Source organism: Ambystoma mexicanum, chromosome 6q (genome assembly GCF_040938575.1).
Source record: "Ambystoma mexicanum isolate Mex_15411 chromosome 6q, UKY_AmexF1_1, whole genome shotgun sequence".
Lineage (NCBI taxonomy): Eukaryota > Metazoa > Chordata > Amphibia > Caudata > Ambystomatidae > Ambystoma > Ambystoma mexicanum.
In genome coordinates, this window is record NC_090937.1 from 1405741444 (window position 1) to 1405758424 (window position 16981).

The following is a 16981-nucleotide window of genomic DNA, read 5'->3' on the forward strand; positions in this document are numbered from 1 at the left end:
CACTAATGTGTTCCCGTCGTCTCCTTTCCAGGTGCCGGTTTGGGTTCTGAATTTGGTTTTGAAATTCCTGATGGGTTCTCCGTTTGAACCTTTGCACTCTTGTCCTTTGAGATTCTTTCAAGACGGCGTTCTTGGTTGCGGTTACTTCTGCTCGCAGAGTGAGTGAATTGCAGGCACTTTCATCTAAGCCGCCCTTTACTGTGTTCCACAAGGATTGGGTTGTACTGAGCGTAAGTCCTTCCTTTCTACCTAAGGTAGTGTCTGAATTTCATTTGAGCCAGAACGTGGTTCTTCCTTCCTTCTGTCGTCGTCCTCATCCTGGTAAGGAAGAGGAGCGACTCCAAAGGTTGGACCCTAGGAGAGCTCTGAGCTTTTATATTTCTAGGATGTCCAGGGTCAGAGTGGACGATCAACTCTTTGTGGGTTATGCTGGTCACTGATTGGGCCAGGCTGTTACAAAACAGGTCTTGTCCAGGTGGATTATCCTCACCATTGCTGAATGTTACCATGTTGCGGGCAAGGACCCTCCTGAAGGGTTGTGAGCTCAATCCACTAGGGGCGTGGCTTCTTCCACAGCCCTGCAGCAGGGAGTTCCTAATAGGAATATTTGTGATGCAGCCATGTGGGCTTCTATCCACACCTTTGTTAAACATTACTCCCTGGATACACTCCATGGCCAGGATATGGCCTTTGGTAAGGCGGTTCTTTATTCTGCCATCTGATTGGGTACTGCTTTGGAAGTCTGTGAAAGATGTGGAGAACACAATCCATTCGATGAACAAGTTACTTACCAACTGGTAACGTTCCTTCGATTGGATGTTCGTCCAACGTATTCAACATCGCCCTCCCAGCCTGCCCCTCCGGAGAATTTCCTATGCGATTGCAGCTTACGTTTCCGCAAGGCTATGTGCAGTCAAGCAGACATGTGCATGTCGCACGTTATGGAGGAAAAAACATAAACTAAGGCTACGGGTGCCGTCATCCTATTTATAATATCCGGTGACGTCGCCCTTGACGGAGGCCTTCAGGGACATCGACCCGACGCCATCGTTGCAGGACGCCCTCTGCTGAAAAAGTTTCCGAAGTACACAGCTGTGGACATTACATGTCACAGATGTGGAATACATTGGAGGAAAATCAAATCGAAAGAACGTTACTGGTTGGTAAGTAACTTGTTCTAACCTTTTATGTTTTCCTTAACCCTTCCTTCCTACAACTCAGAATCTGAAAAGTATTTCGAGGGGATTGGGTCCTCCGAAGTATTCCATATCTGACATGTAATCACCACAGCTGTGCTGCTTTGGAAAATCGTCTGTGTCCTGCGTCGATACGCCGCCCTCAAGGACCTCCTCCGACGGCACTGGATGTTATAAGTAGGACGCACGACGCCCGTAGCCCCAGTTCCGTTTTTTCCGCGAACGTGTTCGCTTCGGAGATATCGGCGCGCCTCGACTCTTTTGGAGTTTCTGTTCTTTCTCGGTTCTTCGAACATGTTCGTATTGTGCAGTATATTCTTCGTGAAGATGTCTACCTCGTCTTCCACCCCGCGTCCGGGCTTTAAGAAGTGCGGGGACTGTGGGTCCAAGATGTCGGTGACGGACTCGCACAACGCCTGCCTCTGGTGCCTCGGGGAGGCCCATGACACGGATGACTGTGTCGACTGCCAGTCGCTCATGTCCAAAGCCTTGCGGGAGCGCAAGAAGAAGTTGTCTGTAGGTAAGGCGTCCAAGCCACGGAAGTCGAGGTCTGCGGGGCTTTCGACGGACGATTCGAGGGGCGACTCTCCACATCGTCGGAAGTCCAGTGGGTCTTAGTCCCAGAGTCGGTCATGCCACTCCTCTGCCTCTTCGAGGCACTCCAGGAAGCGCCGTCATCGGTCACCTTCCCCGTCCTCATCCGAGGACTCCGCCCGTCGGCGGGCGCTAATCCCACCAAGCATGCGACGCCGGAGGAATGGGCTTCCTTCGGGAAGAAAATGTTAGCAATTCTAGAATCGCAGGGCACTGGTCCGTCCGCGCCTCCGAGTGGGGTCGGTCGTGATCGGTCGAGAGACGCTGCTCGCACGCCTTTGGGCTCGGGTGGTCGGCATGATCCCGCTCAGACAAGGGGAATCATTCTAGTCATAACCGGTCCCGGTCCGCTACGCACTCCAGACTGTGTGCACCTGTGGTGTCTTCGAGGAAGACGTCGACGCCGGTGGCGCCGAGGTCATCGACGGACTCTTTCGAGGCCCTGCCTCCGAATAAGTCGTTGACTCCATCGGCACTCAGGCTGTCGAGGGACACGCTCGGGGCTCCGGCCTCGAGGCCTGTGTCGACGCCATCGATGCTGTCGGCGCCGCATTCGGCCTAGACGCCAATACACTTGACGCCCTCAACGCCTTTCGAGGCTGTTTCGACGGGGGTACCCTGGGGCTCGGTGGAACCCCCTAGAAAGGCTCTGGCCAAGGTCAAGCATGGCTTTGTTCCACATTCTGTGCCTTCTTACCGCCATCTTGTTTTTTTCAGAGGTGGATGAGGGCTCTGATGATGGCATGGTTCCTCATACGGTGCCAGACGAGATTCTCTCGGGCCATAGCCAAATTGAGGACCTGCGGCAGTCCCTGCACTATGCCAGTGGGCTGGACACCTCTCCGGAGGTGGAGTTTTGTAGGCCTGAGCCTGTCACTCATGCCGACTCCTTGTACCGGCGCCTTACGTCCAGGGTCACTGAGTTCTTGGGGTGGTCTGCTCCCCCAGGGGATTTTCTTCAGGATGACCGTGCGGATATCCTCGATCAAGGTCCATCAACTGACCCGGTACTGCCATTCCATATGGCTCTACAGAGGAGGGTGGCGGCGGCTTGGACTGCTCCGGAGAGTCTCTCGGCAGTGGGCAAGTCTTTGCCGCGCAAATACCGCCCAGCCAGTAGTGATCCCTGCTACTTAACCAGGCACCCTACTCTGGAGAGTTGGTGGTGCAGGCGGCTACGGCCCGGCAAAGCAGGCATTGTATGCTACCATCCCTCCTGATAGGGACGACAAGCGTTTGACGGCTGGGCGAAGAAAGTGTTTTCTTCAAGGGGGTATGGCGCTTCAGGCGGCCAACTCCGTATGTGCCTGGTCACGTTTCACGCACACTCTGTGGAACTGTGTTTCCTTAGCAGTTGAACATATTCCCGAAGGGGACGAACGGGATGGTTTCCTTGCCATGGTTCAGGATGGCAAGGATGCCATGTGTGAGGCTGTTCAGTCTGGTTACGACACGGCGAGCACCGTGATACGCAGGTTTGCGTGGTTGTGGAAGTCGGGGTTTGCTCCTGATGTGCAGGCCCGGCTCCTCAACATGCCCTTTGATGGGGAACATCTTTTTGGCAGCAAGGCTGACGAGAGCCTTGAGAGGTTGCAGACCTCCATAGCTGCAGTGAAGTAGTTGGGCGCTGCAGTTCGCCAACCTCCGCCTTTTCGTCCTAGGGAACAGCAAGGGAGGGGAGGTTCCTTTCGTTATTACTCATCCTTTGGTAAAGCGAGAGGAGCTGCCAGTCAAAAGGGCCACCGTAGGAGTGCCAGAGGTGGAAAACAAGGTACTGGAGGTGCCAAGGCCACTCAGGCTGTTGCCTCTTTGCCCTCAGGCAACGCCGCAGCCGCTTCAGCTCAGTCATGAGGCCATGTCCAATGGTTCGCCGGTTGGGGGAAGGCTGGCGCAGCATCTTACAGAGTGGCGCGCCATTACTTCAGATGTGTGGGTTCTGGAGATCATAACCCACGGCTACTGTCTTCCTTTCCGGCAGAGGCCTCAAGACAATCCACCGGGGAATCTCTTTGAAGAGTCTGGATCTGCTCCTTGTGCAGGAAATTCAATCCCTGCTGGAGAAAGGCGCCATAGAACTGGTGCCTGTAGCGGAGAGGAACAAGGGATGGTATTCCCCTTATTTTTTGATTTCCAAGAAAGACGGGGGTTTGAGACCCTTCATGGACTTGCACGGTTTGAACAAACTCCTTAGGAAGGACAAGTTCAAGATGGTTACTCAAGTCCTCCAGGCCCTTCAACTTCAGGACTGGTTGGTGTCTCTCGACCTCAAGGACACTTATTTTCATGTGCCGATACATCCAAAGCACAAGAAGTACCTGAGGTTTGCGGTTGGCGCCTCGCACTTTCAGTTTCGGGTCCTGCCGTTCGGATTGACCGCCGCCGCAAGGGTCTTCACCAAGCTCATGGTAGTGGTGGCAGCGCACCTCAGGAAAGGGGGATTCACGTCTACCCCTACCTGGACGATTGGTTGATCAAGGCGCGCTCTCCTGAGCAAGTCCTGGATCATCTGTCAGTCACCTGCCACTCCCTCCACAAGCTGGGCTTCTGCCTCAACTTAAAGAAGTCCCATTTGACACCAACTCAGAGGCTCTAGTACATCGGAGCTGTGCTCAACACGTCCCTGGGGCAGTGTTTTCCTCCCCAGTTGAGGGCTCATCACATTCAGCAGATGGTGCACAAGTTTCAGCTTGCCCAGAGTCTTCCCAGTGTTCGAGTTCTTGAGATTGCTCGGCCTCATGGCATCCTGTATTCTTCTGGTGCCAGAGGCCAGGTTGCGAATGAGATCTTTGCAATGGGCACTCAAGCTCCAGTGGTCTGTCCTCCGGCAGGTTGTCGGACCCTGTTCAGGTGCCGTCCTTGGTCGCCCAGGACCATCTGTGGTGGGCCGTCGAAGACAATCTGATGAAGGGGGCTCAATTTTGGCTACCCTGGCCGGAGGTGATGATCGTGACGGATGCATCCCTCACGGGATGGGGAGCTCATGCCAACGAGTTGACAGTCAGCGGTCGTTGGTCTCCGTCGGAGTCCAGACTCCATATCAATCTGTTGGAGCTGCGGGCCGTCAGACTAGCCCTGAAGGCTTTTCTGCCGACTGTGCGAGGGAAGAATGTCCTAATCCTGACGGACAACACTGTGGCCATGCACTACTTGAACAAAAAGAGGGGAGGGGGGGCAGGGTCACTTCCTCTGTGCAGGGAGGCGATGCAGCTCTGGTTCTGGGCAATCCAGCAGGAAGTTTCGATCTCAGCAGTTCATCTGGCCGGAGACGAAAACGTGACGGCAGACGCTCTGAGCAGGCAGAGCGCGTTCTCTCATGAGTGGGAGTTGGCTCTGGAGATTCCCCTGGAGATCTTCGCCCTTTGGGGGACCCCTCAAGTGGATCTCTTCGCCTCCAGTGTCAACCGGAAGTACGAGAGGTTCTGCTTGCGGGAATTTCCTCCAAAAGGAGCCTTAGGAGACACGTTCGTGGTGAAGTGGTCATTCCCACTGCTGTACGCATTTCCTCCAGTCCCTGTCATCCCGCAAGTACTGCGGAGGTTTGGTTCCCGGATGATCCTCATTGCTCCGGCGTGGGCCTGAAGGACGTGTTACCCGGACCACCCTTCACTGTGTTTCATAAGGACAAGGTTGTCCTTGGAGTTCGTCCTACCTTTCTTCCGAAGGTGGTGTTGGAATTTCATTTAGGCCAGAAGGTTGTTCTTCCGGCGTTTTATCCTCCTCCACATCCTGGTAAGGAAGCAGAGAGGCTCCATAGGCTTGATCCTAGGAGAGCGTTAAGCTTTTATATTTCACGCATGTCCCGGGTCAGAGTGGATGATCAACTCTTCATTGGTTACGCTGGAAAGCGTTTGGGACAAGCTGTGACGAAGCAGAATTTGTCTCGCTGGGTTATTCTGGCTATCTCCGAGTGTTACCGCTTGGTGGGTAAGGACCCACCGGTGGGCTTGCGGGCCCATTCTACCAGGGGTATGGCTGTCTCTACTGCCCTGCAGAGGGGTGTTCCTATTCGTAACATCTGTGATGCAGCCACCTGGGCTTCGGTACATACTTTTGTACGTCACTACTCCCTCGATTCCATCCGTGGGCAGGATCTGGCCTTTGGCAAGACGGTCCTTCACTCCGCAATTTTATTGGGCATTCTAAATTTCTGTTTTCTAAATTCTTTTCTGTTTCCCACCTCCTTGCATTGGTACTGCTTTGGGAGTCTGTCATAGATATGGAATACGTCGGAGGGCCCAATCCCCTCGAAGAACAAGTGACTCTCTTACCTGGTAACGTTCTTTCGATGGGATGGTACGACGACTTCTTCCATATCGCTCCCTCCCTGCCTTCCCCGCTACAGAATTTCTTATGCGATTGCAGTTTGTTTCCGCAAGGCTTTGTGTCAGACTGGCAGAAGACTGGTGCCACACGTTCTGGGGAAAAAACTACAACTGAGGCTACGGGCGTCCTACTTATAACATCCAGTGACGTCGGCCGTTGGAGGAGGTCCTCGAGGGCGGTGTATCGACGTCATCGACGCAGACGCCGAAGATTTTCCGAAGCAGCACAGCTGTGGTGATTACATGTCATAGATATGGAATACGTCGTCTGACTATCCCATCGAAAGAACGTTACCAGGTAAGAGTAACTTGTTCATTAGTGTGATAAATTAATGCAATACTATCCTCACTTCAGGGTGTAGGAGAAATGCATTAGCATCTCCAAATAGTATTCACCAGCTTTATTGATTCTGAAAAGTAATTCCAAAGTTTGCTTGAACCATTACAAACAATTGCCTTTTTAGGAATGCTTACTTAAAACAGATGTTAAATAATGTATAACAAAAACCTTGAGTGTAAGTGTTACTTTGTCACTTGTATTTACGGATTTCATCTGTACAGCTCTACAGCTCACATTTACCCCTCTTGAGATGGGCCTGGATGCTCGTTTGTGCCTTTAGAAACTTGTTGAGCACCCTTAGGTCCAGTATGTCTTCAACCCCCTGGTTTGTTCAGTAAGCCCTTTATTCTTAGCAGGAATACACCCCCTTCTGCATCTCGTTTCTGGGGACCTTTTCCACAGCGCCCTTTTGTAGCAGAGACTGCACTTCTTGGACTAGAAGATGCTGCAATCTTTCTGGTTTGCATACTGGAGGATTGTCTGGAGGTTACTTTATGAGCTCCAGCGAGTGCCTCTGATGGAGGAGGGATGGCACCCATTCGTCAGATGTGACTCAAGCCCATTTGTCGTTGTTTGATAGACGACCTCCCACTGGGGTGGTTAAGTGGCTCTAGGCCGGTCATGCTTGCTTGCCGGACTGGCCCATAGGCTGGTAGGAGCCTCTGCATCGCTGGAAACCCCTGTTGGACTGGGTTTTGTTCCTGTACATATCCCCTGATGAATAAGGGATCTTGTAGGACGAGGACGACTGGTACGTACTGCGGTTGTCCAGCGAAATTCTGTTAACGCCCCTTCGCTGAACAAAATGAATGGTGCCCTGTGTTGTAATGTGCCCAAGGAGCAGGCGGTTTCAGTGTCTTTATGGCCTGCAGGGCCTCATCCACCTTCTTCGAAAACAAGGCTGAGCCATCGAAGGGCATATCTGTAACCCAGGATTGAACATCTGGTTGGAAGTCCGTGGCCTTGAGCCAACTTTGTCGGCGTAGGACCACTCCATTACCCATCTGGCAATAGCCCGTGTCAGCTATGTCGAGTGATGGCATGGTCCGATGCAATCTCACCCTCATGGAGAATGTCCCGTGCCTCTTGATTTTTTGTCCTCGGGCAAGAATTCCAACAGGGGGCCCCATAACCTGTGATCATAGCTGGTGAGTTTGGCCATAGCGTTCGCCGCCTTGATAGTCATGGCAGCTGTTGTGGTGATTCTCTTGCTGAAGGCGTTAAGGTGCTTGTCCTCCTTGTCCGGGAGCACTGAGCAGGAGGAAGATGGGTTGCTGACCTCTTCCTGGCTGCCGCAGAAACGACAGTCTGGGGTGGGCTGTGTGCGGAGACGGGCAGCAGCGCTCTCTGGGGCCCTGTATTTCTGTCGAAACTGTCCTCCTTTGGAGGTGCAGTTGCAGGGTGCACCATGGCAACTAGGCCGTCATACGAGAGATCCTCCAGTAGTGGGATTGACATGACTTCCTGTGCTGTTCCCTGTATTGATATAAGACGCTCTCCTTTCTTTGCTCCCCCAGTGCTAAGCCAAACATCATGGACGCTCTAGACATGAGCGCATGGAAATCTCCTACTTCATCAGGGGGAAATCCCCGAGAGGAACCTCATTTGGCTCACCAGTTAAAGGCTCTGTCTTGTGCCTCTCAGTCATTCTTCACTCCTGGGCTGGAGTCCCCTCAGCGGAGAAGCCGCAGGAGCAGCTCCGCGCCCGCACCTGAACAGCTGACTAGACCTGACCTGACTGAGAATAAAGATCATCAGCTGTGCAGTGTTCTCACTGCACCTGGGTAATTTCACACCCATCTCACCTGCTTGCTGCTACCCCTACTGAGCCCATCCTTGTTCCTAAACCACGTGGAGCTTAGACTCTGTGGTCCCCGTGCCTGAACCCCCTCATTCTGCTGCATTCTTATTTCGGCACCTTAAGATGGCTGCTGCACCGTGAGTGTGATAACATCTCACTGCCTTCAAATCTGTGCCTGCAACGTTGCCAAGCAACATGCACCACCTGACCCCGGCGTCATCTGTTTAATAGTCCGGCATCCGCCGGCAGGTGGAAGATTGCCATTGTGTAAGGCCAGTTAAAGGCCCTGTCTTGTGCCTGGAGTCCTGGAGAACTGGCCAGGACACTCTACCCACCTGTTCTAGCCCTAAACCGCACCCCTCCTGCTGCATCATGCTCATCGGGAGGTTGTCCCTGTTGTCTGCAAATGGAGGTCGACATACGTGCTTAAGGCAGTAAGACTTTCATCACTCGGCATACAGCACTACAACGCCTTTACTTGGTGTCCCAGCACTCATCACAAATTGTCCTCATGTGCACTATTATTGCTTATGACCGCATGCATATCGTGTGTCCCCTTGTTCTCTGGAACTTTCTCTTCAGACACCACCTAACACGAGTGATTGTATCTTCTGTGGACCTCTACCCCGGCTACCTATCACCCATTGTGCCTCCACCATGTCGCTGTCCGTTATATTTGATCTGAAAGTAGAATATGGTGTGCAGTATGGCTTACGAAAGAGTAGTACTACCCGTTAAGATCACTCGTATTGTATTGTCAATCATTGTGTAAATACCTCGTGTCTCACCCAAGAAACATCATTAATGTTTGGATATCTATACTCGGTTAAGTTACTAATACGCTAAAACGATTACGGCACATTCATGGGAGCAATGTCTTTATGCCAAACTACCACGTTCTCTCTGAAACGCCCAATACATGTTGTTCAACCTATTGTCATATAATATGCAAACAACCTAGATCAGATGTATGTGACTAGACGATCGTATGCCAATTGTTACTCAAATACATTTATAGTGCTGTGCGTCAACTAAGATTTGCATGTGGCCACCCTGTGATTATAAAACTATATGTAGTGACCGTGTAGCACAATCCGAGGTAATTACCATATGAGCAAAGTGCTACAGGCCATATCAGTGCTACCCTAGACTATTTACATCCCCACTAGGACATTTGTACCATTAGATTACTGCTAATACACTGCAAGTCCCTTAACAATATCAAGTCATGCCAGGTTGGTTAACACTCATTATGTTCCCTTTCTGTATTGTACCCCATGACTTGCCATGCACAGGCACATACTTCCTGTCCCACCTAAATGGTCTTCAGTTTAGCGTGCCCCCGACACCACCCTATCCCCTGCCCTAACCCATTCCTTCCACATATAAATCCTTTCCATCCCCATTTTGACCAGGACAACACCCCTATTGGCCCTAGCAGCGGCCAAAAGTCTAAAACTATTTCCTCGCCATGTACTCTTTCTGCTAAAAACGCACCCAAATGGCACTCCTACGCAGTCAGATGTCACAGAATCCGGTCAGACGCATACCATCCTACCCCATGCAGATTTAGACTATACCAAACGTAAACAATTTAAGCTGATCTCTTCAGAGGTTGGCACCAGAACCCAACGGCTCAGGTCATGGACTACCAACTGCCCTGGCATTGATGCCTCAGACACAACTACTACTACACTTGCCACATCTAAATCGGATCACCAATTCAATTCGCCCAAAGCGACTACCACAAATACTAGGCAACAAACCACCCCATACAATGTCGACAATTCTCACTTAACACCCACAGTTCAAATTCCATCTCCTACACAACTCAAAATAGCTCTTATCAATGTACAATCCATAGCTGCCCATGCCCCGGAAATACATGATTATATTATTGACCAGCAACCAGATCTGCTCATAGTGACAGAAACTTGGCTCCATCAAGCTTCTGTACCAATGCTTACTATTGCCACCCCTCCAAATTACACCATCCTTAGGACGGATAGAACTAAGACAGTAGGTGGTCGAGTAGCAACCCACCTCAAACTAAGAGCCTGTCCCATTGATAATCTCGATGGATACGAAATTCTAATAACTAAACTTGCTACGAACCACAAAACTATATCCAAATAGTAACTATATACAGAGCACCCAATACCAATTCTCAGCCTGAGTTAGATATACCACTACTACTAACTCCACTCATCAAACCAAAGACAAAAAATCATTCTTGGCAACCTGAATCTTGGCTTCAATGATAGCCAAGATCATAAAGTAGAAGCTTTACACAATGCTCTTAAAGACATGCTATTTACACAACTTGTATATGTGCCAACCCATAGTAAAGGTAGAACGCTAGACTGGGTATTAACCCTTAATACCACAGTATCCATAGAAACGATCAATCCACTACCCTGGACAGATCACCATAGTGTTAACCTTTCTATCATGTGCAGCGAACTGGACTTAACTAAACCTACAACGTTGGATTCCTATGTAACCAGGAATATTTGCAAACTCTCAACTGAAAACCTTAACCCAATTCTAAAAAATACTTACAGATAAGATGATTACTAATGATAACGTGTTCCCTTGCAGATATTTACCATAACTGTCTCACAAACACGATCGATACTTTAGCACCCTGTGTCACTAAAACCAGGTGATCTGATAAAAAAATCCTCCTTTTGGTTTAATGAGGAACTAGTATCACTTGGGCGGATCAAACGCTCGCTTGAACATCTATACAAAAAATCCCATACTCCCGAGGCCGCTGACGCCTTCAAGACCGCAAACAAAATGTACAAAGCAGCCATCATTGCACACAAAGCAGATGCGTTCAATACTAAGACCAGCAATGCATCCCCAGACTCAAAAGAATTGTTCTCCATCCTTAAAGAGTTGGAAACAGTGGTAGAAGTGTACGAAAAGTAGTAATGGAACTATGTTCCCTACTGGCCTGCACCGCTCCCCACAAAACCCATCGCCGTGCGCCCTCCCATACACAATAAAAACCCCAAAACACAAGTGCCTGCTCTTTAAGGGAACGTCCATTGCAGTGCACTGAAAGGCCAAGTTTCAACTTCTTCCTACACTTTTATTTTAAAATGAAACCGTTCCGGAACGGTTTCTTTTTCAAATAAAAGAATAGGAACGGTAACACTGAATTAAAAGAAGTAGAGGAGCACCGCTCCCGACCGCTCCCGCCCACTTCGACCACTGGTCGGAAAACCCCATCCCGATCATCAACCCTGTTCAACTGGGCAAAGAATGGTGCCCCACTATTCAAGATGCTCTCGCCGTCAAAATCAAACTGCTACAAAATACAATTATCACTAAAAGAAAAGTACTAGCTGAAAAACATACCATTTCCGACTCAACCACTAGACCTATAGAATGTAACATTCCAGCCTTCCACTTCTCTTCAGTCTCCCAAGAAGTAGTGCTGAACACCATAGCTAAACTGAAAGCTTCTAATTGCAAAGGGGATAATTTCCCAGCGCATCTAGTCAAACTATGTGCCCCTACCCTTAACACTATTATCACTAACTTCAACGCTTCCTTCAATTCTAACTTGGTCCCAGCCAGTATCAAAGAAGCTTGGGTCACGCTGTTATTAAAAAAGCCTACGCTGGACCTTCTACTTCCGACCAATTACCGGCCCATAACTATGCTCCCATTCCTTCTTAAAAATATTGACAAAATAACATACAATCAAATACAAATACATCTCGAACAGAACAAACTCTTAGGAGCCAGACAATCCAGGTTTAGGCCCAACCACAGCACTGAAACCGCTCTTACTGACTTGAAAATCCAAATGGATACTATCAGAGACTCAGGAAAAATGGCTATACTGCTGCTGCTGGACTTATCAGCAGCGTTTGATCTTGTAGACCATGACAAACATTGTGACATACTAGCAAAAGACTTTAGCTTCTCCAACGCCACACTCTGGATTAAATAATTTTTGGTTGAACGTACATCCAGAGTCGCCATCAGCAAAGATGCAGCTGATCCCATAGTTGTCCCCATCGGAGTCCTCCAAGGATCATGCCTTACCCCAACCCTCTACAATGCCTTTACAAAACTCCTATTCTCAGCACTAGACGATATGGGTGTCATCTACACAATCTTTGCAGATGACACCCAGATCCTTATCTCCATCACCGGGGATTATGCCCAAGATACACAGACCATTTACAAAGTCTATGCCATCATTCAAAAGTGGATGGCAATGAACAGTCTCTGTCTGAACGATGAGAAGACTGCGGTTCTCATTGTAGGCTCCCAATCTAGAAAGGGCACTTTACATCCAGACTACACATTTCAATATTGACGGTACGTTGATCCCAGTACTCAAGCAAGTCCAAACTCTTGATGTATATCTAGATGCTAATCTCACCATGAATAAACCTATCTCAGCCCTCATCAACAGCATACACAGCCAATCTCATTGCCCTGAGCCACCAATTCCTTACACCCTCCAACTGTATTACGCTGGCCAGAGCTCTGATCTTAACCAAGCTCGACTACTGTAATGCCCTCCTGCTAGGAACCTCCAATATCAGTAAGTTACAACTACGGCAGAATAAAGCTCGCAGACCTGCACTAGGTATGAAGAAATCAGATCACATCTCCAACATTGGGCATGAAAACCACTGACTGCCCATCAAAGCCAGAATCATTTTCAAAACATTGTGTTGTACATAAATGTCTCGCAAAGCCCCCAGCTACCTCACCAATGCTATAAAGAAAAAAACTATTAGTAGGAATCTCGGATCAAACAACAAGGCACTGTTAGAAATCCAGCGTCATAAATGCACAAGAGCAGGAGGAAGTAGCTTCAGAGTTCTCGCCCCTACCCTCTGGAACTCCCTACCACTCAGCATTAAAAATTAGGAAACTATTTCAGGTTTTAAAAAAGCGCTGAAAACCTGGTTGTTCAACCAATATTGATACCTCGGGCTATCCTGCCATGGCCGAACCAACTATGGCATTGGCTGTATGTTGAATGTGTATGTCCTCCTTCGTATTCATTTAGTATATCAATTTTGTAATTACACTATTTTAGAGCCGTTCGGCTAAATGCTATTCCTTCTATTGACTGTAATACGGTACAAGAAACTTGATAAGTTGTCTGTAACCTCGCCGTGATACCCTACGGTCTGGCCGTGTAACAAATGTAATATATGAATCCGCAGTGATGAGATCGTCAAACTCATCTGTTTGATCGGAATGAGTGGGATACGTGCCTTCCTCAGACTCTGTGTCCACTTTCTCATCCATCAGGGATTCTGGTGCTGACTGGTGACTTTGCAATCCGAGGGGTGAGGAATATTGTACCCCTCTCTGGAGGGTCCTTGGGTCTCAGCCGGCATCCGTCTGCTGGATTTGCCTTCCAGTGTTCTTATGGACAGTGGATGCATGGTCGCCACCAGTGTTGTCAGTGGCGACAAAAGATCCAGTGATGTGTTCCTTTGGGGGAACGGTTGTTGATGACGGACTGTTCCCGCCAACGGCATGGGGTTCCATTGGGGCAAAGGTTGTAGAGGCTGCACAATCCCCGCTGACGGCAGGGGGTTCAAAGGTGGTGGTCTAATGAGGCTTGCCGCACCCCACTGTGTACTCCTCGGTGGCTGTGTCGTAGGGGGGAGATGACTGCTTTGACACACCAGCCTCCTCCTCTTCTGATTGTGAAAGATTTGATTCCGAGACCATGAGGCTACCTGGTAATAGAGGAAAAAATGAGTGTGCACCACTGAATAAAAAAATGTTTTGAAATCAAAAAGATGCTTCAATGATAACAGTACGTCTTGTTCAAAAAATCGTTCAAAGGGAGCTGGCTGTGACGAGTCTGGAGACACCCTGACTCAAAATACACAAGAAGCAGGAGACCTAGTAAAAATACTGGGTCACACAGCCGCTCTCCATTAGACCCAACCTGGGTAAGAAGTTCCTGTGAGTTGAAGGAAATTCAGTAATGTATCCAAAGTAATGTGCTTATTCTAATGATGGAATCCATTGTTTATCAAAAATGATTTATCAGAAAAAACTCAGAATTTACGCTATCACTAATACATTCTTAATGAGGAAGCAATTGCCACAGCTCGTTAACAAGTCACTTAAATTGCCTATGCATTTCGGAAATAAATTTCCTTCTTCAGGGAAAGTGTTATTGCAGGTCAGTATGACACACAAACAATGGTTGCAACGTGACAGTTGAGAAAAAACAAATGTACATAATTGTGAAAACACATAATTATCATGAGATTAAAGCATAACACATACCATTAGGTTGAAATTTCCGTGGGAGGCATGCCAAAAAGAAAAAATGAGGGGGCTGTATGTATACACATCTTGTAATTCAAGTGGTAATCTGGGAGCTCGATTAACTGTAACGTGGCATGACGCTGTACCGAAGCAGAGTCGGAGGCCTCGCCGGCATCTTCCAGCCAAGCGACGAGACTGCAGTGATGGTCCTTCAGCGTCTTGGACGAGAAATACTGGCAGATCTTGCAGTCCTTAATGACATGTTGGGGTCGAAGGTGAAGACAATGGAGGCATTCCTCGTGGTGATCCTCCACATGAACGTTCCTCAGCCCACAATGGGCACACGCCCTGAACAGGCACTTTCTCGTGGATTCTGCCATGAGGTAGGCCCAACTGTGTAGCTGACCGGCGGCGGGAACGTTGGACGGAGGTCTCATTGGCATTGCGTTGCTGGTCGTCGAACAATGTCGAAGAAAACACGTTTTTTTCCATAGAAAATGCAAAATTATCATATATTGATCGTAGAAAATTGTAGATATTAGGACTCCCAACACTAAGGTGCGGTTAAAAAATCTGAAAATGGCCGACATAGGAGGAGCTAAGGGAGCTATGGGCAGTATGAAGCAAAACGACTAAAGAGCAATAAAGTGACTGAAATTTCAGTTTAATTTAAACTGCTCTATTTTACAGAGGATTCCCAGCCCGACAGGTAATATTCACAGCATGTGAATCTATAAAAGATCCAATTCTGGAAAACTGTTACTAAACTGCTTCAGAAGATTTCCAGAGGAACCCAACATTTTTTTTCACAACTTGTGCATGCCTTTTTGACCACCATTCTGACTCTGGAAAGGACTGCAAACTAGATAGGAAAAGACTCTTGAAGCCTAGGCTCTGTGAAAAAGGTTGTTTAGTAATGTACCTTGTGTTGGTGTGGTTTCTATCATAAGGTTCAGAAACAGTGTTAGAAATGTCTTACCTTTGAATTGTCACTATTCTAAAAAGTAATTGCAAAGTACGTACTCGCTACTGTTGGTAGGGCCACAGTATTATTCCTGAAACCGATTAAGTTACATGTGTTGCCGCGTACATACTTGCTAAATGTTAGTATATCTATAATATTCCTTAAATAGAATACATTACATGGATTACTACAAGTTATTACTTACCTCACAATTGTTGCCATTATTCAGAAAAGTAAATCATTTTTATTTGTATTCTATTGGACTTTTCTATTGCACCTATACAAAAGTGTTTCCAGGTGCTACAAGACTCGAGGGGGGGGGACATGGGAGATATCATTATCATACGAAAAACAGCAACAAGAAAAGAGATGGTTATATTGGCCTTGGCACAATCCTACTGTGCAAGTGCTTGAGGAAAAGTGCCGGGGAGTGAGTGGTAGAGGGAGAAGTGCAAAAGTGTGGGGGGGGGCTCATGTGCTGTACAGGCCACGGCGGCACATGCCAGTGGGGGGTGTGCAGTGGGCAGGCGGACTGGGTAGGGATAGTCCGGGAAAGGGAGCCCAAGGGCAAATGCTGGCGAAGGATGCTGGGAAGGACTGTAGAGGGGTCGTCTGGTCCCTATATGACTCGGAAGGGACCAGGCCCCAGTCACAGCAGCAGTTGTAGAGTTTAGCAAGGGAGGGGGAGATGAAAGGCATAGGAGAACACAAGGTCTTGAGAAGCTTCCGGAACCTAAGATCCGGCTCGCGTCTGATCGGGAGGCTGTTCCAGAGGGAGGTACGAGCTGAGGAGAGAGAGAGATCTACCTCCGACTCTGCTTGGAGAAAAGATTGACCTGCAGAGAGTTGGAGCCAGAGGACCGAAGGATTCGCTGGGCTGGACTTCAATGCATGATTGATTCTGTAGCACCAATTTGTCCATTATTGTTTCTAGCCTTTTGATAAGGGTCAGTATGAAACTGTTGTTTGCTAACAGACTAATAGCAATCACCTGGATGGTGAAAAGCGCACCTAAACTGCAAGATAGGATGAGAGGCCTTATATATGATGTAACCCTCCGAGGAGAAAGATACATAGAACGACAAAGCGCGGTTAATAATCCCAGAGATTATGCGTCCGCTTTCAAATCCTATTTAAATAAAGATATAAGTGAGCAGGACGCCCCTATAGGAATAGATGCAACAGTAAACGCAACTGTAAGTAACTGGAACCCCGAAAGAAGTAATGGCACATCAGGCAAACCTAGAGAGTGGAAACTATGTGTGCCAGCCGCAGATTGTGCTGGGTGCTACAATCAGCTAATGATCAGAAGATACGTCCTCCTTGGCATCGCATGCAGTTGAAGTATGAATGAATACAGGCGAGGATATGGCGATCAGATGGGAAAAGTGAATATCGATGCACCATAAAAATACAATGATGGGTGATTGTATAGATAGCAGACATGAAACTAACTACGACTTAAAAGGATGCTGGGGAAAGACATAT

General features: G+C 48.5%; 1 protein-coding gene across 1 annotated transcript in view; it reads left to right on the forward strand.

Annotated features, from left to right (window-relative positions):
• The window catches only part of NOP14 (NOP14 nucleolar protein), a 423446-nt gene that overhangs the window by 240673 nt on the left and 165792 nt on the right, over positions 1–16981 (forward strand). The window lies entirely within an intron of this gene.